Source organism: Equus asinus, chromosome 15, assembly GCF_041296235.1.
Source record: "Equus asinus isolate D_3611 breed Donkey chromosome 15, EquAss-T2T_v2, whole genome shotgun sequence".
Classification (NCBI taxonomy): domain Eukaryota; kingdom Metazoa; phylum Chordata; class Mammalia; order Perissodactyla; family Equidae; genus Equus; species Equus asinus.
In genome coordinates, this window is record NC_091804.1 from 4,687,871 (window position 1) to 4,711,094 (window position 23,224).

Sequence of the window (23,224 nt, forward strand, 5' to 3'; positions counted from 1 at the left end):
AAAGGTTCAAGAAAAACAAAGGTTTTATTTTGGAGTAGTGATTTACAAAAATCGCAGCCCCATTGAGTGCTTCATCTGCCACATGGCTAAATGGGCCCTTCCTGATGGGCCCACTTGGACCCACATCCTCTCCCCACCGACACTGCCACCAGGACGGTGCCGGGTGCTGTACAGAAGACAATCAAAAACAGTGTATAGTAAGTACAGCCATCCACCAGCTTTGATGGAGGAAAACCGAAATTCAAATATTTAAGTGATTTAACACAATTATTTTGTTGGCATGGGCAGAATTTTTCAGATGAGGCATTCCTGAAAAGAATGTAAACCAGTACCAATGATAATATCAACCAGGCGTGGACCAATTTCTGCATGCCAGGCACTATCCTCACCGTTTTATACACACATCTCATCTAACTTCACAAGAACCTCCTCACTTTATGGATGAAGAAAATAAGGTTCAGAAAGGCAAAGTAACTTGCCCGAAGTCACACAGCCATCCAGTGGCAGAGCCAGAACTCCAGCCCCGATCCTAATCACCAGGCTTTCCTGTGGCCTCACTCAGTCAACTAAGCTGTCATTAAGATGTCTGCACCCATAGGCACCCATGATGCACTGCATCCAAGTTGTAGCTTCATTCTTCTCAAGGTCTCGCAGAGTTGTTCAGCAGCATCCCCACGTTACATTATCACAAGTTCTGGCCTGTGGAGAATGAAGTCACCTTCCCAAGAAGGTAGGTCCTGCTTCCCCTCCAGCTCCTCCTGGGGAACAGCTGGTGACTAAAGAGACCCAAGAGTCGGCCAGTGTGTTGGGTACACCACTGGAGTCAGTGCTCTCAGGGGACAAGGGACACTTTTGTTTCCTGGGAAAAAAGTGACAGCACAGACAAGACTGCCTTGCCTTCAGGCAAAAGGAGTTTAAAACAAGAGTACCAAGAAGAAACTTAGAGAGGAAAGACGTCACCGTCGCTATTTTGCCATTTCTTTCTTGGGTGCTTCACCTCTCTCTTAGTCCATTTGGGCACCTATAACAAAATACCCTCGACTAGGTGTCTAACAAACAACAGAAATTTATTTCTTACAGCTCTGGAGGCCGGAAGTCTGAGGTCAGAGAGCCGGCACAGCCAGGTGAGGGCTGTCTTCGTGTCACAGACTTCTTGTTGTGTCCTCACATGGTGGAACGAACGAGGGGGCTCTGTGGAGTCTCTTATAAGGCACTAATTCCACCCTGAGCGCTCTGCCTTCATGATCTAATCACCGCCCAAAGGCCCAGACTTCTAACTGAGAGTAGGTTTCAGCATATGAACTGGGCGGACGGGGGACACAGTCAGACCGCAGCAACCTCTGTGTCATGTCAGTGGCTCTCAACCAGGAGATTGATAAGCATTTTTAGGCTGGTTAATTTTAAAACGGTTTATGATGAGTATTTTTAGGCTGGTTAATTTTAAAACTACAGATGAGAAGCAAGCTCCGAGGAGTGGAATTTGCTTGCCCCTTTGTTGGGAAACATTTACATTTCTAAGGGAAACCTCTCTCTGTAAAGATGCCTCCCTCTCTGTGCCAGGAAGAAGGGGGATGGCCTTATCTCTAGAAACTCTTAATCAATGCCAGCGGCAAGGACTTAAATTGTTTACTGTCTGGCAACCTCATGTAACTGACCCCCCTCCCCCAATCCTCCTTTGTCTTTAGCTGAGGATAATATTCAAGGGGTGACTTCTGCCATTTACTCAATCCGGTTTGATTCTTATCTAAAAGTTGTGGGACCACCAAATGGCTGGACCCTATGGGCACTGATACCATTTTAACTTTTTTACATATTCTTTCCTTTGTCTTGTAAAGAGATAACTCGCATACCTATGCCTTAAATTTAGCCTTACTCTCCACCCAACTTTGCAGCAGAAGCGGCAGCAGCAACATGCTGGCAGCAGCTCTGCCTCCCCATGGGTCCCGTCCCTATGACAGCGGCGGCAGCAGCAGCAGCTCCCCATGCCAGCAGCATCTCTGACTGCCCGTGGGTCCTGTCCCCACACAGCAGAAGCTCTGACTGCCCGTGGATCCTGTCCCCATGCTATTCTATTCTCTAAATAAAAGAGCACTACTGCCAGATCTTAAGAGTCTACGAAATCTTTCTTTCGACTCCTCGGCTCACCGACCCTGCATCAAGATGACTTACCAACTAGGGAATGACTTATTAAGGGCTATTTGGCAAAGTCAGAGAACATTGGTCACTACTGGGGGTTGAGGGGTGGGGCTACTGGCATCTAGCCAGTAGAGGCCAGAGATGCTGCTAAACATCCTACAGCACACAGGACAGCCCCACTACTGTCGAAAATGTCGATCGTGCTGAGGTTGAGGAACCCTGCTCTGTGTAACAAATGTAGGACTTCACAGCACAGGCCACGCCAAGGTGTTTGGACCCAGACTGCAATCTATCATCAGCTTTGAAGAAAGAACTCTTCACTTTTATCTGGCCCCAAATTTATCTGTCAACAAATGAACAGGGATTCAGAAATGCACAGACCCTCTTTGTTCCTGACCTCTGAACCTGGACATAAAAGAAGAGCGATTCCCAATCCAAGACTGACATGCTCACGGCCCTGACGCGCCTTGATGATTATCCATGAGGCCATGACTCGTTTACTCTTCTTCTTTATAGAACAGGGGATCAAAAGAAAAAGTTAGCCTGGCAAACTGTGGGGAAAAAGGGAAATGGGAAGATTCCAGAAAGATTTTTCAGGGGAAACATCACTCTGAGGTAGCTAACTTAAATTGTACAATTTTTAAAAAGTAAAATAAAGCAAACACCTAATGAACAACGAAAGTCACAGGTGTTGTCTTCGCAACCTGGAACTTTACAAGCTGTCTTTGAGCGTTGGGAAAGAGCGCCACCGTGCCAGCCCAACCAGGAGCTCTGGAGCAAGGACTGGCCCTTAGAGGAGCCCCACTCTGGAAGGAAGGGCCCGCCCCGTACCCGCACCTTGCTCAGTCTTTGGCCAGGGGCCCCAGAAAAGCTGTCATCAGCCAACCACACCCCCGGGCAGCACTTATTTTCCTAAAGGAGGGGCCGAGTTGTGTCTCAGGCTGGATCCCCAGAAGCAGACGCCTCAGTATAGTAAGTACAGGGGTTTGTGCGGCAAGAGTTGATGAGGAAGTGCTCCCAGGAAGAACCTGGGGGTGGGACAGTGGGGAGAGAGGTAGGCTAAGCTGGGGGAGATCACAGGCAGAATCCCACCGAGGGCCACTTTGGCTCAGCCCTGGGGAAGGGCGCACTTGGAGGTGACCAATCAGGGCTGCGGGCTCCAGTCAATGCCCCTGCACCACCTGCCCCCACTCAGCAAGTCACAGGTCCTGGCTGCCCCTGAGGGGCAGTAAATTCTCAGGCACTTCTCTCCTCTGTGCTACAAAGAGAGTTCCAGTCCTTTAGGGGCAGCCTGGACAAAGGGATTCAGGGGCTGGCTAATGGCAATGAAAACACCTCAGGAGGGTTTCCTGAAATGCAAAGGGCCCCAGGGCCCCTGGGTGGAGCTCTGCCAGCACCCAAGTTTATAACTGATTGAGGCAGAGAAGGAAAATTGAAAATAGAACCAAAAAAAGTTTGTAAATCTGTCCATGTAAAAGTCAACTCTGACGTTCTTTTCCTTAAAAAACCATTTCAGGGTGTGGATAGTGGTGGGAGAAACAGGAAGAGGTTGGTCAAAGAGTATAAACTTTCAGCTGTAAGATGAATAAGTCTGAAGATCTAACGTAAAGTGTGGTGACTATAGTTGATATCACTATGTTAAATATTGGAAATTTCCTAAGAGAGTAGAACTTAAGTGTTCTAACCAAAAAGAAAAAAAAGATAAAGATAAATCTGTGAGGTGATGGATATGTTCATTAACTAAATGGTGGGAATCCTTTCACAATGTATATGTGTATCAAACCACCATGATATACACTTTAAATTTCTTACAATTTTATTTGTCAGTTACATCCCAATAAAGCTGAAAAAAAAAATCAGGGAACTAATATGAGTCGTGGAACTTGGGAAGCACCTCATCTTGCTTCCCCTTCTCCAGAGCTGGCCTGTCTGTCATGCCACGAGGCTTCCAGCAGCTCTGCCTGAGCAGTTGGAGGCGCCGGGCGGACACAGTGACTGGGTCAGACTCCTTAGCAGAGTAATATCAATGGAGAGCCGTTCAAAGGAGGTGGGAAGCCATTTGCTTTACAGAACAGGTTAAATGTATTTCCTGGAGGCACAGTAAGGAACTTTGCCTCAGTAATGCCTCCAGATCAAGAAAAACAAAGTCCGTTGAGGACTTCAACATGCACTGAAGGATTTAGTTAAGGCAAATCGGAACTTAATCTCAAAATGCTTTATCCCAAAGTCATATTGCAGCAGCTTACTTACAGACTTATTTTTCTTCCTCTCAGTATTTTTTCTTTGGGTCTCCAGAGAGAAGTTTCCAGGAAGAACTCGTATTTCTCAGGTTCTTGTAGGGGTGGGAAGTGGGTCAAAGATGTCTCCTCACCACAACTTGAAGCTCAGATTCGGATTTCCTGCCGTTGATTTGATCACTGGCAAAAGTGGAACCAGATAACTGACCCAAGTACCGCCTTCCTCGAAATCCAAGGTAGCCATCCGAACGTTTTATGTTACTTTAGCCAGAAATTGTCAGACCTCCACAGAGTTCTATGTAAGAACACGTGGTGTAACTCCATTTGCTTATTATTGTATTTACTTATTTGTTTTTTGATTGTTCAGAACAGTTTTACATCTACAGAGAAATTCAGAAGATAGTACAGAGACTACCCATATAGTCCCCTGCCCACAGATTCTGATTATTGACATCTTACACTAGTATTGTACATTAACTACAATTAATGAACCAATATTGACACCTTATTTTTTTTTTTTTTGAGGAAGATTAGCCCCGAGCTAATATCTGCTGCCAATCCTCCTCTTTTTTGCTGAGGAAGCCTCGCCTTGAGCTAACATCCGTGCCCATCTTCCTCTACTTTATATGTGGGATGCCTACCACAGCATGGTGTGCCAAGCGATGCCATGTCCAGACCAGGGATCCGAACCGGTGAACTCCAGGCCACTGAGAAGCGGAACGTGCGAACTTAACCGCTACACCACTGGGCCGGCACCATGACACCTTATTATTAAACACAGTTCAGTTTATTCACACTTCCTTAGTTTTTAGCCTAACATTCCTTTCGGTCCCAGGATCCCATCCAGGACACCACATTACATTTGATTATCATGTCTCCTTAGGCTCCTCTTGATTGTGACAGCTTTTCAGACTCTTTTTGTTTTGATGAATTTGACAGTCTTGAAAGTGATGTGGATTAAGGCTGCCCCATGTAGAGAAGCCCAAGGCGACCTGGCCTACATGCCAAACTATATGACCCAGTGGATTTTTATGGTATGAATTAGGGCTGCCCCAGGGAGAGAAGCCCAGGGCATCCTCACCTACATACCGATCTATATGGCCAGATTCGTATCTAAAGTTATATGACGGCACAATAACCAGACCCCATCTGCACTGAAATCATTTAATGACTTTTTACATCATCTTTTCTTTTTCCAGTAAAAATAAGTCATGTACCCATGCCTTATAAAATTAGCCCTAACCCTCAACTCAGAGCAGCAGCAGGAGCTCTGACTACCCATGGGTCCTGTCCCCATGCAGCAGCAGCAGCAGCTCTGACTGCCCGTGGGTCCTGTCCCCATGCAGCGGCAGCAGCAGGAGCTCTGACTGCCCATGTGTCCTGTCTCGATGCAGCAGCAGGAGCTCTGACTGCCCATGGGTCCTCCCCATGCAGCAGCAACAGCAGCTCTTCACTGCCCATGGGTCCTGTCCCCATGCCTGCAGCTCTTCACTGCCCATGTGTCCTGTCCCCATGCAGCAGCAGGAGCTCTGATTGCCCATGGGTCCTGTCCCCATGCAGCAGCAGCAACAGCTCTTCACTGCCCATGGGTCCTGTCCCCATGCTGTTCTGTACTATTCTCTAAATAAAAGAGCACCACTGCCAGACCTTGAGAGTCCAAGAAATCTTTCTTTCGACTCCTCGGCTCACCGACCCCGCATCAAAAGTACTGGCCAGGTATATTACAGAATGTTCCTCCATTGAGATTTGTCTGGTGTTTTTCTCGTGATTAGATTGAGATTATGGGTTTTTAGGAAGAAGATCACAGAGATAAAGTGCCATTTTCATCTCTTCATATCATGAGTACACACTGTCAACGTGATTACAGCTGTTGATGCTGCCTTTGATCACCTGGCTGAGGGAGTATTTGCCAGTTTCCTCCACTGTAAAGGTCCTTTTACTTCCCTTTTCCATCCTGTGCTTATGGAAGGAAGACACTATGTACAGCCCACCCTTGCGGAGTGGGGCATTATGCTCCACCACCTTGAGGCTGGACTATCTACATAATTTTCTTGGAATTCTGCCTGGCAGATGTGTCTGTTCTCCTCCACTTATTAATTTATTCATCTTTTACTTATGTCAGTATGGGCTCATAGATATTCATTTTCGAGCTTACTATTACTTTATTTAATACTATTTTTATTTCTTTTCTTGCTCACATTGTTGTATCTTTGGCCATTGGGAGCACATTCAGTTGGCTCCCGTGGTCCTTTGACGAGCCACTGTCAATGTGTGTGCTATGTATTTTAGTGCTTCCTGATTTTATAGCACTACAAAACGCCCAGGCTCAGCTTGTATATTTCCTGACCCAGCTGGGAAATGAGCTATTTCTCCAAAGAGCCCTGGTCTTTTTTATTGACAAATGGTGTTAGAATCCAAGATCTGCACACTAGGTATGCTTGCTGCTCCTGGGGTGTCATTGCTTCCAGGCCATCTCAGCTGACAGAGCAAAGAAATACATGTGTATATACACACATATCTTAAATATTTCTCTATGTAACTATCTGTATTTACATTGAGTTAAATATGAGTTCTCATTGATATCTCTAACTCTAATCCATTACCACATGCACCATTCTAGCCTCCTCCGCTTACTTACATGTAAATTCCCACCATCACCATCCATTAGCTTAATTGTTCAGTTCCATATACATGTATGGCAGTATCAGATTTGTTAACGCATAACCCTATGTGAAGCAAGTTTCTCAACTAGAGTATAGTGGTTACGTGCAGCTCCTTTTGCCTTTAGATTTACAGACTTCATTCATTCTGAAGTTTTACTCCCTTCAGTGAAGTTATTTCACAGATTTGCAATACAGTTAGATTCTCTTGTCATAGTCTGCATTTTCTTCCCTGGGATTCTGCTTAATTTGCTTCAGATTTATAAAGTAATTTTTCTCTCCCCCTCAGATTGTATCAAATAGAAAACTTGAGTAGCAAAATCATTTTTATTAGTAATGCAGATACATTAAAAAAAGTTGCCATCAAGTGAGTGTCTGAAGTTACCAAGCCAGGTTCCAAGAAGAATAGCGAATTGTTTAATTCCTACATGTTTCAATTTCCCTTCCGTACCACAGGATAACAATAGTGGTTCCTACCTCCCAGGGTTTAATATATCAACATCCTCAGAACAGATCATAACATATAAAAAATGCTTCACAAATGACCCTGATATTATTACCACCAACAAGTTTTCAGTGGAAGAGCACGGTGGCATGATTAACATCTTAAAAGATCATTCTGGAAGCTGAGGCAGGAAATCTAGTAAGAGGTTATTGTAGAAGTCTGAATGAGGGATGGGGCAGCATGGGGGCAGGCAAGGAGAGAGGGAGAAGCTGATGGATATGATGGGATATGAGAGGGAAAGAGAAGAGTCAAGGATAATACCTAGTTTTTGTTTTTAACAACCAGGTGTCAGGATAGTAGTGCCGTTTACTGGGGAGAGAAGACTGGGAGCTTTGGTTTGAGTAATCATGGAAGCAGAGCCTGCAACAAGGACTTTGGTATCTGAAGTTTATTTGGGAGGTGATCCCAGGAAGCTGGAGTGAAGGATGGTGAGCTGAAAGGAGAAAAGCCAATAAAGGATGTGTCATTGGGTTGGTCACTACTATGGGCCACTGGGCTCAGTCCCACTTGGGACGCTCTGTGTAGAACACGCCTCAGAGTTGTTCCTCTGAAGGACAAGAGGTTGGGATGTTTACCCACCAGCCCCTACTCCCTTTGGTGGAGGGGTGCCCCTGGAGGAATGAGCTTCCCCGTACTCCCTGCCCTTCCAGCACTTGTCGTAGGCTATGGGGGCTTCTCTGGCTTTGGAGAAAGCCCTGGGGAAGAAAAGTAAAGAGATGTGTGGTGGCAGAGGAAGGATGCTCTCAGTGTGCACTGCAGCTATAAGAACATCAGAGGTGGGTGGAGGCACCCCAAAAAGTCAGCTCTGTGGAGAAAGAGCAGGTTTTCTAAAGATGAGATGGAGTATGAATGAAAGTCTTTTCATTTTCAATTCAGTACTTATTTATTGAGCGTGTATAATACGTTAGGGTATTCTGCCTAGATGCATGGGAGATGGACATGAAATAGACACCAAAGAGAGTAAAGACATGGTCCCTTCTCTCAGGAAATTACATCTAGTAATATAATATAACATGATATAATATAATATAAAATAATATAATATTATTATAATATAATATAAACATAAAGAGCACTGGCTTTGGAGCACTGGCTTTGGCGTCACACACGTAAGGTTTAAGTCTGCCATTTTCTACCTAAGCAAACTTAGGACATGGTGCTTAACCTTTCTGAGATGATGTAGTCTATTTCCCCATTTGTAAAATGGGGAAACATCTGCTCCCTCAGAAGTCTGTGTTGAGTGTTGCACGAAGCAATGCGCTTGAGGTGCCGAGCGCAGAGCCTGGTGTAAGGACTCAGTGACTACTAGCTACTATTGTGGTGGTTGTTGCTGTTGTTAAAAAGAGAGAGAAGACATTTGCTGCAATCATTATAGGGCAAAAAGATTTTCATAAGAAGGCAAAAATTTTGCCTTTCACTCCTCTCCTAGTACTTCTAGTTACTTCTAGAATTTTGGGGAAGACAAACTAAAGTAGGTCCAATACATCATTATCTCATAAATTCTTTATGGCCAAAGAATGAATAGCCACCCAAAAGGAATCGTTTAGGAATATTTCACACACATGCAGTCCTATCCCTTTCCAACTTCAGAATTTAGTCATGGTAACTTTAGAGTCTCCCATTTGTATCAAGAAGTGGCACATAGGACAATTTTTTTCACAGGAGCTGTAGCCCATACTACCATTATTTAATTGCCCTGATGTCCTCATAGCTTATCTCTGTCATTTTTAGTTCTTCCTCCATAGATTGAAGTCAGTGACTCTCAATTTGGAGAACGTGCGTCTCTGTGTATCTATGTTTGTGTGTATGTTTAAATGAATGTGTTTAAGTGTGTGTATGTATGAGAGAGACAAAAGGGGGGAGAGATAGAAAGAGGGGAGCTGTGTCAGTTGTCTACTACTGTGACAATGCTGCATAACAAACTATCACAAAACTTAGTGCCTGAAAACAAGAAGCTCTTATTTAGCTCACAGGTCTGTGGGTCAGTGATTCGGGCTGGCTAGGATGGGCAGTGCTGATTTAGTGGGACCCGCTCACATGTCTGGGGGACAGTTGGCATTGGCTGATCAGAATGGACATGGACTTGGCTGGAATAACTGGAGCAGCTAGACTCGGCTGCACACTCCTCATCCTCCAGCAGGCTAGCCCCGGCGTCTTTTCATGGTGAAGGCAGAGGAGCAGGACAGGAAGAGCAAATGGGAAAGTGCTAGCTCACACCTCTGTGTGCATCATATCTGCTGATGTCCCCTGGCCAAAGCCAAATCAAAGCATGGGAACACAGACTCGCCTCTGTAGTGAAAAAGCTAAAAAGTCACATGGCAGAGGGCTTGGGCTCAGAGAGACATGGAGAACTGAGGCTGTTCATGCAATCTGTCGAAGAGTCGGCTTCAGAGCTACCTTGGGAATGTTCTCGAATTCCCCACGCATCCTCCTCCTGCCACAGGGACTCTGGTTCCCCCTCACCCCATCCTGCTGGGTGAGAATCACTTTCTCACATGCTCTTCGCAAACTCGGCTTCCACGTGGGTCATGGACTTCCATTAACATGAGAATGTTTGACTATATTTAATAAGGAAAACACATATTGGACAATGCGTTAGTTCTGGGGATCCAGAAATAGGTCAGGGCGCCTGACTGGTGGGAGGAATAGTGTGACAAACGATTCCAATGCAACATAGCAGGGGACACAACAGAGGAAAAAGCAAAGCACCACAGTAGCTGGGGGACTTGGAGGTGAGGCTCATCCATTCGTCTATGTGTTCTGCTTGTACTTCAAAATGCAATTAAAAAAATAAATCCTGGTTTCTTCAACAGATACAGTGAAGGAAAAAAAAAAAAAGAGAGAGGGAGGGAAAACCTGTAGATTAAAATAGCCATAGATTTAAGAGACACAGACTAGCAACCTAACCATAGTGTGAATATTTTTTGGATCTTGATTCAAACAAACTGAAAAAATTGTGTTGTTTATGAGATAATTGAAAATTTAAATGCTGACATTAAAAAATTACTCAGTTTTTTCAGTCTGAAAATGGTATTATTGTGGTTATGTTAAAAAAAAGTGCTTATTTTTAGAGCCACATAGCTGTTTATGAACAAAATCATATAATGTTTAAAATTTGCAACAAAATAATATGGGAGAGGACGTGAATGGGGCGGAACTGACCATAGGGTTGGGAGTTGGGCCTGGTGATCAGCATATGTGTCCTTTATATGGTTCTGTTGACTTTGTGTATGTTTCAAATTCTCCACAAAAGAAAGTTAAGTAAATAAACTCATCTTCCCTAGGAAGATTGACGGGATGAACCCACTTGATTCTGATGGTTTCCAGGACCCCCCACATTCACAGTTCAGTCCACACACAACCACTGCTGAGCAATGACTTAGTGTTTGTCATTAACGTGTTTCTCTCTCATTGGTCTGGTACCCGGTGATTCCATCTGTACAAAAGCAGTATGTGCCTGCGGTCCCTTCCGGGCCCTAGAGGAACTATGAACCTGGTTCATATCCTTCCTTTCTGGGGTCCCCTTGGGTGGTCCCTACCCTTACCAACTCCTGCCAATCAAGATCTTGTCAAGAATCCTGACTGGGGGCTGGCCCAGTGGTGTAGTGGTTAAGTTCGCATACTCCACTTCTGTGGCCCTGGATTCACAGGTTCGGATCCCGGGTGTAGACCTACCACCGCTCCTCAAGCCACGCTGCAGCGGCATCCCACATAAAGCAGAGGAGGACTGGCACAGAGGTTAGCTCAGCGACAGTCTTCCTCGAGCAAAAGGAGGAAGATTGGCAACAGATGTTAGCTCAGGGCCACTCTTCCTCACAAAAAACAAACAAACAGAACGAATCCTTATGACTGTGCTATGTTCTCTCTTCATGGTGGAGGGCCACAGGCTCTTAGACACATTCATGCAAACATGAAAAAACATAACCAAAAAATCAGCCCACCTGATAACTCCCCAAACAGCTTCCTGGGATAAAAAGCATTCCTTTGCAAATTATTATCTTAAGATTAAATGCCTGGACCATTTCATGTTCAAAAAATGCTAACAGTTTTCTGTCTTTTATCAAGAAAGTCTTGGACAATACAACCAAATCCTTTTAGCCCCTCAGGTGGTCATCAGGTTCTTAGCCTGAAACAATAAATATTAGTTGGAATTAAAGTTTTAATAAGAATAAGCAGGCAATTGCAGCACAGCTCCAGGATGCATGAAGCCAGAAGCTGGTGCCTCCTTGTAACTAACGTTGACACTTTTAATGCTCCGTTCCTTTCAGTGTCTTTGATATGTTGTCCCAGACCATCGGTCCTGAATAAACTGCCAACTCCATGGATGCAGCAACGCAGGGAACAATGAACCATCCTTTCCTGCAAGACGATCCCCTTACCCACTATTAGTTTCCTCTACGATGCTTCTTCCTGACAAACACGTGAGTTCAGCTTTTGCTGCTGAAAAATCAGAGGCAGAAAGCTGAGGATGGCTTCATGTGGAATCCAATCTAGTAGCGAGGATCATCTCAAGAGAAGGCTGACAGGTATGGGGAGGTACCATAGTACCTTGTAAACCTATAATCTCATTACTATTATCCAAATGGCTTAGCTATGTAGGCCTTCAACAATGGCTTGACATGATTAGTATAGTACCTGGATGTAAGATTCTGGGGTGCAAACACAGGCATCTTCAGGAAACAGGCAGGTAATGTCTAGGAGTAAAGTGGCCAGAGCAACACATTTCATATTAAGTGGGCACGGCCTTTGCTTTTAAAAGAATCACGCATTCCCTCATTTTTCTTGAAATACATGGCTTTCTGTATCTATCATTTTCCTTCTTTAGGGCATAAAAATTATTTTATTTCCGTCTTCCCTGTAAGTGAAATAACAGAGCAAGTATGTTGATAACTGACAATTTATTTTCTGCGTAGACCCAGGGAAGGGGGTGGGGACTGGGGTAAACAGGGGACAGTGTATTGCACCTTGTAAATGATCAACAAAGCTGAACATTGGTTAAAGTGGTAAGGATGGATTTTAATCAGTAATAACTATTGCAATTGGGAAAAGAGTCCAGGGAAAGAATTCAACTTTGACTTGTACAGAGACAACTAGGAGTTTTAAAGGGAGAATGAGGGGATATGGAGGGGGGTGAGTGGGGTCTCAATAGAGTCAGGGAAGTGAAAAATTACAAAAGCAGGAAGAGGAGTGTTGGTCCATGTGAAACCCATCTGAGTTTGCTAACTGGTGCTTAGACGTGAGGCTCCTGCCCTCCCATAGAGGCTGGGAGACAGGGGCCCTATCCTTAGGTGTTGGCTGGAACAAATAGGACATTTTCTGGTAGCTTCGAGCTTCCTCAGGAAGGCACTTTAAGGGGGATCTAGGATTGCCCTAGAGATGTGGACTTGAGCTGTTAGAAACTGTTAGAATTTGTTCAAGTCTTTATAGGCCAAGCTGAGGCCTAGTTGAGAAGTGGGCTCAGAGGAGCCTGGCTAAACCGTGGTCAAGGAGAGAGTCTCTGTCAGTCTCAAAGCTGTGTCCACTGCTCAGCTCAAACAGGTCATTAACGTCTGGGACTGAACATTGCCAAGTCTTCCAGCTGCTGAAGGAAAGCCAGAAATGCAGACATTTGCACAAAATCTCCCAATTTGTACAATTTGGTAACTTATTCCAATATATGCATTTTTAACATAGTTCAGGACAAGCTAACAAAAGCTGCCCCTGGGTGAACCCTGGCCCTCAGACCACCAGTTTGCTGCCTCTGCGTAAACTAATGGGGAAAAAATTAACCCTTGACCTTCATTCTTTTCTCATAAAAATGTCACTCTTTGGCAATACCGCTTTCCCAAATCTTTATTTTGTGTTCTGTTTGATTTACGAGGCATAAATAAAAATGTTTCCTGACACGTGGACTCTTGCCTCCCAGGCAAGACAGATAGGAGCACTTTGCTATTTCAGTGCTGGATTCTATGGTTTATGAATCCTTTTCCTTTAAGAACTTTCCTTTATCTCATTCCTTTGGGCAACAGGCTACTTTGCTGAGAAAGCTTGGCAAAAGATTATGTTTAGAAAAGTGTGGAGCCAAGCAGGTTCCTCCATGAGCTGTCCTGAAACCTGTGACCCCGCCGGCCTGGCGCGGAAGCCTGCGTCCTGCCGTTTCCGTCTGCCCTCTGGAGCCTTTCATTAAATGTATGGTTGGGCACTTCTCATTTGTATGCCCGAGAGAGGTTTATGAGCACAGATTCAAAAGGGTGTAATAAACGCTTTTGGAATCATTGAAATTGCCTGATTTTATTGTTACCTTGCATGCCAGAACACTAAACAGAAAGGTTTCCATGAGTAGTAGAAGGAAGAGTTCAGCTCCTTCTCTCCTCCCCCATCTAGGCCAGAAGCTCATTTCTTAGCCCTTCTCCCTGCAGCCACCTATTTGGAAGCAGACATCACATGCTATCGTTCAAAGTGCTTCAAACTTTTAGCTCTGAGGAAAAGCTACTGGGTTGCTTTATCATCGAATAATGGGGTTTACTCTGAGGAGAGATGAGAGACAAGGGCAGCAGGAATCTCTCGGGAACCCACAGACACTTGTGCGGAGTGAGGTCTCACAGGGCCTGAGATTCAGGATTCATGTCTACAACCAAGAGGGGCTCCTGATCCCAGGAGCTCAGCTCCATCAATGAGCCAATGACCCTCAGCCCATAGGAAGAGTTCACCCATCTCTTGCCTTGATGGGGTGTTATGGACTGAATTGTGTCCTCCCTAAAATTCATATGGTGAAGTCCTAATGCCTGGTACCTCAGAATGGGACCCTCTTTGGATGTAGGGCTTTTAAAAAGGTGATTTAGTTAGAATGAGGTCATTAGGAGGGGCCCTAGTCCAATGTGACCATGTCCTTATTAGAAGAGGAGATTAAGACACAGACACACACACACACACAGAGAAGATCATGTGAAGACACAGGGAGAGGAAGGCCATCTGTAAGCAAAGGAGAGAGGCCTCAGAAGAAACCAACCCTGCTGACACCTTGATCTTGGACTTCCAGCCTCCAGAACCGTGAGGAAATACGTCTCTGTTGTTCAAGTGGCAAATCTGTGGTACTCTGTTATGGCAGCCCTAGCAGACTCATGGATGGGGCTCAGCTGCTTTTGCTCCTGCTGCTGCTGCTGCCACCACCCACCATTTTATCCCCTGAATATCTCCAGGCCATGGCTTGTGCTGACCCAAAACTTCTGCTTAAGTAGAGTTGCTGTGTCTTCATGGCTCGTCCTGTTGGGCAGAGCACTCAAACCGACTCCCTCTTCAGGCTGCTGGGTCAGGTTTCCTGCTCTCTCCAACTCTGTCACCAGGAGGTCACACAACATGCCCTGAAGCTGCCTAAGGCTGTTCGCCTTGGCGTGAGGCTGTAGGAAGAGACCCCCCCCCCTTAGAAAGGAGTGTGTATGTGTGTGTGTGAAATGCTTAGATTTAACCCACTTCCACACTCATTTATTCAAAAGCCAGTTTACTCCAGAAAATGAAAATTAGTCTACAGTGACAATGAGGTGGGGGTGGACGGAGGAGTGGACTGCAATGGGATTTGAGAAAACCTGTGGATAAAGAAAATGGTTTGTGTTTTGATTATGGCCTTAATATCATGGACATATTTATCTTTCAAAAACTCATGAAATCCTATCCTTTACAACATGGATGCTGCTTATTGTATTAAATTAAACCTAAAAAAACCTTCAGAACAAAGTTTGCTTTTTAAGAGGTTAGTTTCCGGATATTTGGCACCTTGGGGTATGACGAAGGAGCCTGAAGGCGTAGGCTGTGCCTTAGAGATAGCTCAGAAACTCCGACGTGAAAGTGTGATTTCTTCACCTGATTTCTTCACCTTCCTTGTCGTGGCAAACAAAGAAGTCAGTAGGCAAGGGCTGGCTGTGCTGGGAAATGAATGAATGGGCAAGGTTGGATGGAGGCCCTGGGTGACCGTGAATGAAGAAGGCTCAGCTGATTACAGTGATTATTGTTTTCATAATGTTCTGGAACCCTCTGATTCAGGGAGCATAAGACAATACCCTCTGGTCTGAGTCCTACTTTTGTTCATCCCCACTTTGCTCTAGAACTAAGTTTTCTCAGAATTCTAATGCAAACACAGCCCAGTTTCTGCTTTAGAGTGCAGGCTTTGATACTCCCCATCAGCACAAGTATTTAAGGATGCAACGATTGCAACATACCCTGGAGTCAATCCTGCTGGCATCGAGAAAAGACCTGCAGAGAGCACACCCAAGGCTTTGCTTCGCTCTTGTTGGTTTTAGCATATGCTGACGTGGGCAAGGGTAGATGGAGCCATTATTATTGCTGCTAATTCAAAAACAAGGGCTCAAATATACAGCCCAATTTTTTTTTTTTAGGATTTTATTTTTCCTTTTTCTGCCCAAAGCCCCCTGGTACATAGTTGTATATTTTTAGTTGTGGGTGCTTCCAGCATGGCCTGACAAGTGGTGCCATGTCCGCGCCCAGGATCCGAACCGGTGAAACCCCGGGCCACCGAAGCAGAGCGCGCAAACCCAACCACTCAGCCATGGCCCCATGCCAAATTCTTTTTAAGTGCTTTAAAGACAGAAAGAGATTTCACCAGATACCCCTTTTTAGCAAATCTTGTGTTCAAATTTAGCATACATAGAGAAAAATGCATCTATTATATGGAAACAGCTTGATGAATCATCACAAATGGCATAGCCTTGGTGGGTATCCAGATCAAGAAAGGGAAGATTACTAGCATCCTAGAGGCCTCTTCATGCCACCTGCCAGCCACCGCCTCCCCCACCCAAAGATAACCACTATCCAGACCCATAACAGCATTATGTAATTCTACCTCTTCTTGACTTTCACGTAAATAGATTCATACAAGATGAATTCCTTTGTGTCTGGCTTATTTTGTTCAAAATTATGTTTCTAAGATTTATCTGTATTTTTACTTCTAGTTGTAGGTGTTTACTCCTGTTGCTGTGTAATACTCTATGACTATCACACCATTTATTTATCCATCTACCCTTGCTGGGCGTTTGAATTGTTCCAGGTTTGGGGCTAATAATAATAGTACTGCTATGAATATTTTAGTACTTTTCTTTAGATGAATATATGTCCAGAATTCTCCCAGAGTATGCATCTGGAAGCTGAAATGTTGGCTCAGATGTTTAGCTTTAGAACACTCTCCCAAATAATTTTCTAAAATGGCTGTAGCAACATTCACTTCTACCATTTGTGTATGAGAGTTCCTGTTGCTCCTCGTCCTTGCCAGCATTGGATTTTTTTCATCTTTTTCGTTATTCCCATTCCAGTGGGTCAGAAATTCTTTTGAGGAAAAAAAATGATAGTCTAGGAAGGAATCATCACTATAAATATTTTCTCAACATTAGGCAAATTTTGTTTCTTCCAAATTAAGAATTAACTATGTAGTAAAGTTTTCTGGCCTCAGACAATCAATTGTACGCTTAATATTAGAAGACCTCCAAATGTAACCATGCTTCAGGCTCAAGTGTGCTCTGTGAACGATATTGTGATGTGGTGGTGCGGCCACGTGGAGGGTGATTTGGAAGCATCTCCCAAAGTTTTAAACATGCATTGACGTAACAACATCGCCCCGGGAAGGATAATTCAGAAACACCTAAGTATACTAACATTTTTATGCAGGTATGCGTTGGCCCATTGTTTGTGTTAGTAAAAAACTGGAAACCACCTAAATGTTTGATTTTAAGTGGTCTAATCTGAATACGTTCGTACTGTGGAATACTGTGCAGCCATTAAAAAAAATGACATTTGTACTTCCATGGAAAAAATGTCCATGATGTATTGTTAAGTGAAAAAAGACAATTTAAGAACAATATGTGTGGTATGAACTCATGTTTGTTTGGAAACAACACACATTGAAAATAGTCTGGAAGAAGACACTAAAAACTGTTAACAAGAATTTACTTCTTGGGCCAGCCCCGTGGCCAAGTGGTTAGGCACTGCTGCGGCAGTCCAGGGTTTCGCCAGTTCAGATCCTGGGTGCGGACATGGCACGGCTCGTCAGGCCACGTTGAGGCAGCTCCCACCTGCCCCAACTAGAAGGACCTGCAACTAGGATATACAGCTATGTCCGGGGGGGATTGGGGGAGATAAAGCAGAAAAAAAAAAGAAAAAAGAAGATTGGCAACAGTTATTAGCTCAGGTGCCAATCTTTAAAAAAAAAAAAGAATTTACTTCTTGGAAGTTGGATTAAAAAATTGGAATAAAGAGAGATGCACAATTTTAATCTTTTGTATTTTTGCTCTTTTTGAAGTTTTTGCTATGAGCAAATATTACTTTACAATTTTTAAAAAGTGGCCTTTCCAGTATAAGGCAACAACACTAATGAGGGTGTGGTCTCGACAGGCCTTCCTCACTACGGAGGCAGCTTAGATTATTGCTCAGCAAATAACCACTCCTCCACCTCCAACCTCCACGAGAGGAGCGTGCTTCCCCACCCACTGATGTGGTCGTGGCCACAGAACTTGCTTGGGCCAATGGAAAGTGGGCAGAAATGACAGTGTGCCAGTTCCAGGGGCTAGGCCTTAAAAGACACCATGTGTTTTCACACATCCCTCTGGGAACTTCCAATTTTGCCATGAGAAAAATGTCCCCCAGGTGGACCTGCCTCTCTAGCCTGGGAGACTCACAGTGAGAAATGTGGAGTGGGACTGCCCCAGCTGACCAGGGAGAGCGTGGGAAGGCTTGCCTATTGTTGTATGCCACCGAATTGGTTTTGTTTTGCAGTATTGATGTGTGGAAAGCCTACTGAGACATTCACTAACAACTCTCTTGGTTTTTGCCCCATTGACATTGTTGATTTTTCTTTTCTTTTTCTTTTTCTTTCTTTTCTTTTCTTTTTTTTTTTTTTTTGAGGAAGATTAGCCCTGAGCTAACATTATTTGTTTTTAAATGGGCTTACTTTTAAAAACTTAATTTCCTATTTAGCTCTACCATAAGCTATAATGATCATGTAGTCATAGGGTTTACGTGGTAGTTATATATTAAATACACATTAGCATAAATATATAACTATTAAAAATTTTAAAGTTGATCTTAGATTTATCTGACCCACCATCAGTAGTATAAATACCACTTTTAGAAATACTAATGTAGTCTACAGATATATTCACTGTCTTCTCTTATTTAGTAGTCCTAGGCATTTGTGCCGTGCCGGGCAGCGTCTATGGCTCTAGAACTAAGCACATCTGAGTGTCGGATGTGGGGCTAAACCACTGTCCTTGGTGTTTTTAACACTGTGCAGTCAGTTACTGGGTTTACCAGCTCAAGCTATGGGCAGAGCAATATGCTGTAATGGGAGCCATTAGTTAATTGTCAGTACGCGGTATTTGCTCCCCACTTCTTTACACAATTAAGTTAGTCCCATAGATTGTATTAAGCTCAAGGTTTTGTTATGCTCCTGGGAGCAGTATGGAGACCCCCTGAAGAGAAATGAAACAACAACAAAAACTCAGCCAATTCAAAAGCAAAACTATCTGACACCTACCAATGGCAGGTGTCACTTTGTGGTAAATGATAACTGGGAAACGATCCACCATCCCAAAGAAATTTCTGACTAATTGCTCAGCTGAGCAAGTCAGCATTGACCTTCTGTTTTTGGTCAGTTTTACTCTTGCAGTTTGACATCTAGAATTATGTTACCCACCAACAGTAGTATAAATACAACACTCACAAATACTGTCCATAAATAATGTCTTCTTGATATCATCAATTCTTTTATATCGTTACTCAAGGATGACCTGTTACAGCTGGCATTCTCTGTGATGGCAGAACGAATGAACTGAAACTCTCAACGCATGCTTGCTCTTAGCTGGGACTTCCTGAAGTCTAAGATTTGGATACTATGCTTTTCATTTAATTCTAAAGTCTTATGTGAATGCATCCAAATAGTAGGCAAAATTTGTATTCATTTTGGCTCCTAAAAAATATTATTCAATACGTAGAACATAGGCTGCCACAATAAACTCATAAATGAAGCCCATTCATAACCGGGTTCTGCCAGGAAAAAACCACCACTGACACTCTTCAGAGCTTACTATTAGAACATGGGCTTGTCTACTGAATTTTAAAGCTGGAGGAACCCTCGGTAGGTCACAGCCTCCAATCTCCTTTCCTCAAGATCCACCAGGTAACCTTGGAGAACACTCCACCTTGTCCAGTTGGTGGTGTTGACCATAGGCTCATTGTAATCCTAGAAGTCCCAAAAGGATTCAAGAACAGCAGATTACAGTGCTTGGGCTCCTCAGTGCATGTCTGGTTTCCACATAGAGGAAGCTTCTAGATGTCAAATATGTGAATTGCCTATAAAGTATATTTTGCAAACAAATTAAAAATCCATCTTGGGAACTTCCTCAACTTGATAAAGGGTGTCTACGAAAAATCAACAGCTAACATCATGCTTAATGGTGAAAGACTGAAAGCTCTTCCCAGAAAAAGACAAGGATCTCTGCTCTTGCCACTTCTATTCAACATTGTACTGAAAATTCTAACCAGAGCAATTAGGCAAGAAAAAGGGAGTAAATTATGTTTCAGTTTGGGAAGGAAGAAGTAAAATTCTCTCTCTGTATAGAGGACGTGATTTTGCATATAGAAAATCCTAAGGAGTACACACACACGCACACACACACGCACACACATTTACTAGAGCTAATAGATAAGTTCATTGTATACCAAAAACTATAAAACATTGTTGAAAGAAATTAAAGAAGACCTAAGTAAATGGAAAGAAATTCTATGTTTGTGAGTTGAAAGGGTTAATACTGTTAAGATGGCAGTAGTTTTCAAACTGATTTACAGATTCAATGCTTTTCCTATCAAAATCCCAGTTGGCTTTTTTGCAGCAACGGACAAGCTGATCTTAAACTTCCTATGAAAATGCAAGAGATCCAGAATGGCTAAAACAATCTTGAAAAAGAAGAATAAATTTAGAGGACACACTTCCTAATTTCAAAACTACAGTAATCAAGACTGTGTGCTGTGGGCATAAGAACACACATATAATCTATGTAGTAGAATTGAGAGTCTAGAAACAAACTCATACACTACAGCCAGCTGATTTTTTTTTGACAAAGGTGCCAGGATAATAGTCTTTTCAACAAATAGTGCTGGGACAACTGGATATCCACATGCAAAAGAATGAAGTTGGATCCTTACCCTACACCATATATATAAATTAACCAAAATGGATTAAAGATCTAAATATGAGATGAACTGTAAGAATCTTAGAAGAAAGCATAGATTCAAATCTTCATAACCTTGGATTGGACAATAATTTCTTAGATCTGACACCAAAAACACAACAAAAGAAAAAATAGATATATTAGACTTCATCAAAATAAAACGGTTTTGTACTTCAAAGGAACTCCCAAGAAAGTGAAAATACATCCCACAGAATGGGAGAAAATATTTGTAAGTCCTATATTTGATAAGGGACTTGCATTCAGAATATTTAAAGAGCTCCTGCAACTTAACAATAAAAAACAAATAACCCAATTTAAAAATAAGCAAAGAATTTGAATTGCTATTTCTCCAAAGAAAACATACAAATGGCCAACGAACACATGAAAAGACACTCTACATCTTTAGTTATAAAGAAATACAAATCAAAACCACAAAGAGATGCCACTTCACAACCACTAGGATAGCTATATTAAAAGACCTACGACAACAGGGATTGATGAGGATTTGAAGAAACTGGAACCCTCGTACATTGCTGATGGCAAAGTAAAATGGTGCAGCCACTCTGGAAAGCAGTTTGCCAGTTCCTTAAAAAGTTAAATATAGAGTTATCATAAGATTCAGCAATTCTACTCCTGGGTATATCCCCAAGATAACTGAAAACATATGACCACACAAAAACTTGTACATGAATGTTCAAAGAAACATTATTTGTAACAGCCAAAAAGGGTAAACAACCCAAATGTCCAGCTACTGATGAATGGATAAGCAGAATGTAGTATATCCATACAGTGGAATATTGTTCAGCCAAGTACTGATGTGTGCCACAACTTGGATGAGCCTTCAAAACATTATGCTAAGTAAAAGAAGCCAGACACCAAAGGTCACATATGGTATGATTCCATTTATATGAAATGACCAACTAGGCAAATTCTTTGGGAAAAAAGTAGATTAGTATTTTCCAGGGTTTGGGGGTAGGAGTGCAGTGGAGGAGTGACTGCTAGGATATAGGGTTTCTTTACAGGGTGATGGAAATGTTCTGGAATTAGATAGTGATGATAGTTTCACAACATGTGAATATGCTAAAAAACATTAAATTGTATTCTTTTAAAAAGTGAAGTTTGTGGTATTTGAATTATATCAATTTTTAAAAATCCACCTCTTCTTTACATTGTGTTTTGTACGTATGCATTGTGTTTATTGACCATTTCAGTGACAGACTCTTTTCCATTCTTTACATAAATTCTAGAAACTTCACATTCTTTCACCTTCCAGCTCTATTTAATCACAGTGCTTTAACTTTGGCGCAAAGATATTATTCTGTTAAAAGTTCTTTTGTAGTTTAAAAACTAAATCAACTACAGTCATTGTGACTCAATTTGAATTCATGTAAACTGAATTTTTTTTTTTTCTGTTAAGTGAAATCACGAGAGATGTTGCTCTTCATCTGTTACTAATCAAACTTCTTAGCTATCAAAAGTACAATCTTGGCCAGTTGTTCATGTCAACCCTCACTTCATAAAATACAAATTTACACATTTATTCAGTGTTGTTTCTGTTATCCTCTATCATGCCACACTTACATACTCTCAACTAACTAAACACACCCTCCGTTAACAGACAGGATCCTTTTAATAAATCATATATCTCATGCATGATAAACATTTTTTTTGAGGAAGATTAGCCCTGAGCTAACATCCACCACCAATCCTCCTCTTTTTGCTGAGGAAGATTGGCCCTGAGCTAACATCTGTGCCCATCTTCCTCTATTTTATCTGCGGGACGCCTGCCACAGCATGGCTTGAAAAGCAGTGCATAAGTCCATGCCTGGGGTCCAAACCAGCAAACCCCAGGTCACCAAAGCGGAGTGCAAACTTAACTGCTATGCCACCAGGCCAGCCCTGAAAAACATTTTTAGATTAAATTGAAATCTGTTGAAAGATAATGCAATTGTGTTTTATAGCTTAATTGGAAATTTTTGAAAAAGGAAATTAAAGGGAAGCCTGGCCCTGGGAACACCTTGATTTTGGACTTCCAGCCTCCAGAATTGTACACAACAAATTGCTATTGTTCTAGCCACCCAGTTTGTGGTCCTTTGTTAGGGTAGCCCTAGGAGACTAATACAAACTAATTTCTTTAAGGATATTAAGTGTGTGTGTGTGTGTGTGTGTGTGTTTTAAACAAATCTGGACTATTTCACACTCAAACTCCCCTCTGCTGTTTTCAGTCCTATTACAAATACAAAGAACAACATGGCTAAGTTTGTTTGTCTCATGAGCAGAGTCAACAGCATCCTGTAGTAATGTAAATGATAAGAGACTACGTCTATCCATTAGTGTCACTAGAATTTTACACCATGGTTAAAATGACTCTTTGGGGGTAATGGCACTGTCTTTGTTTGAAATTGCCTCTGTACAAGGCATAAGGACCCTGGAGGGTGCCACATAATTCTTGTATCCTGAGAAAAAGACAGCAGGACG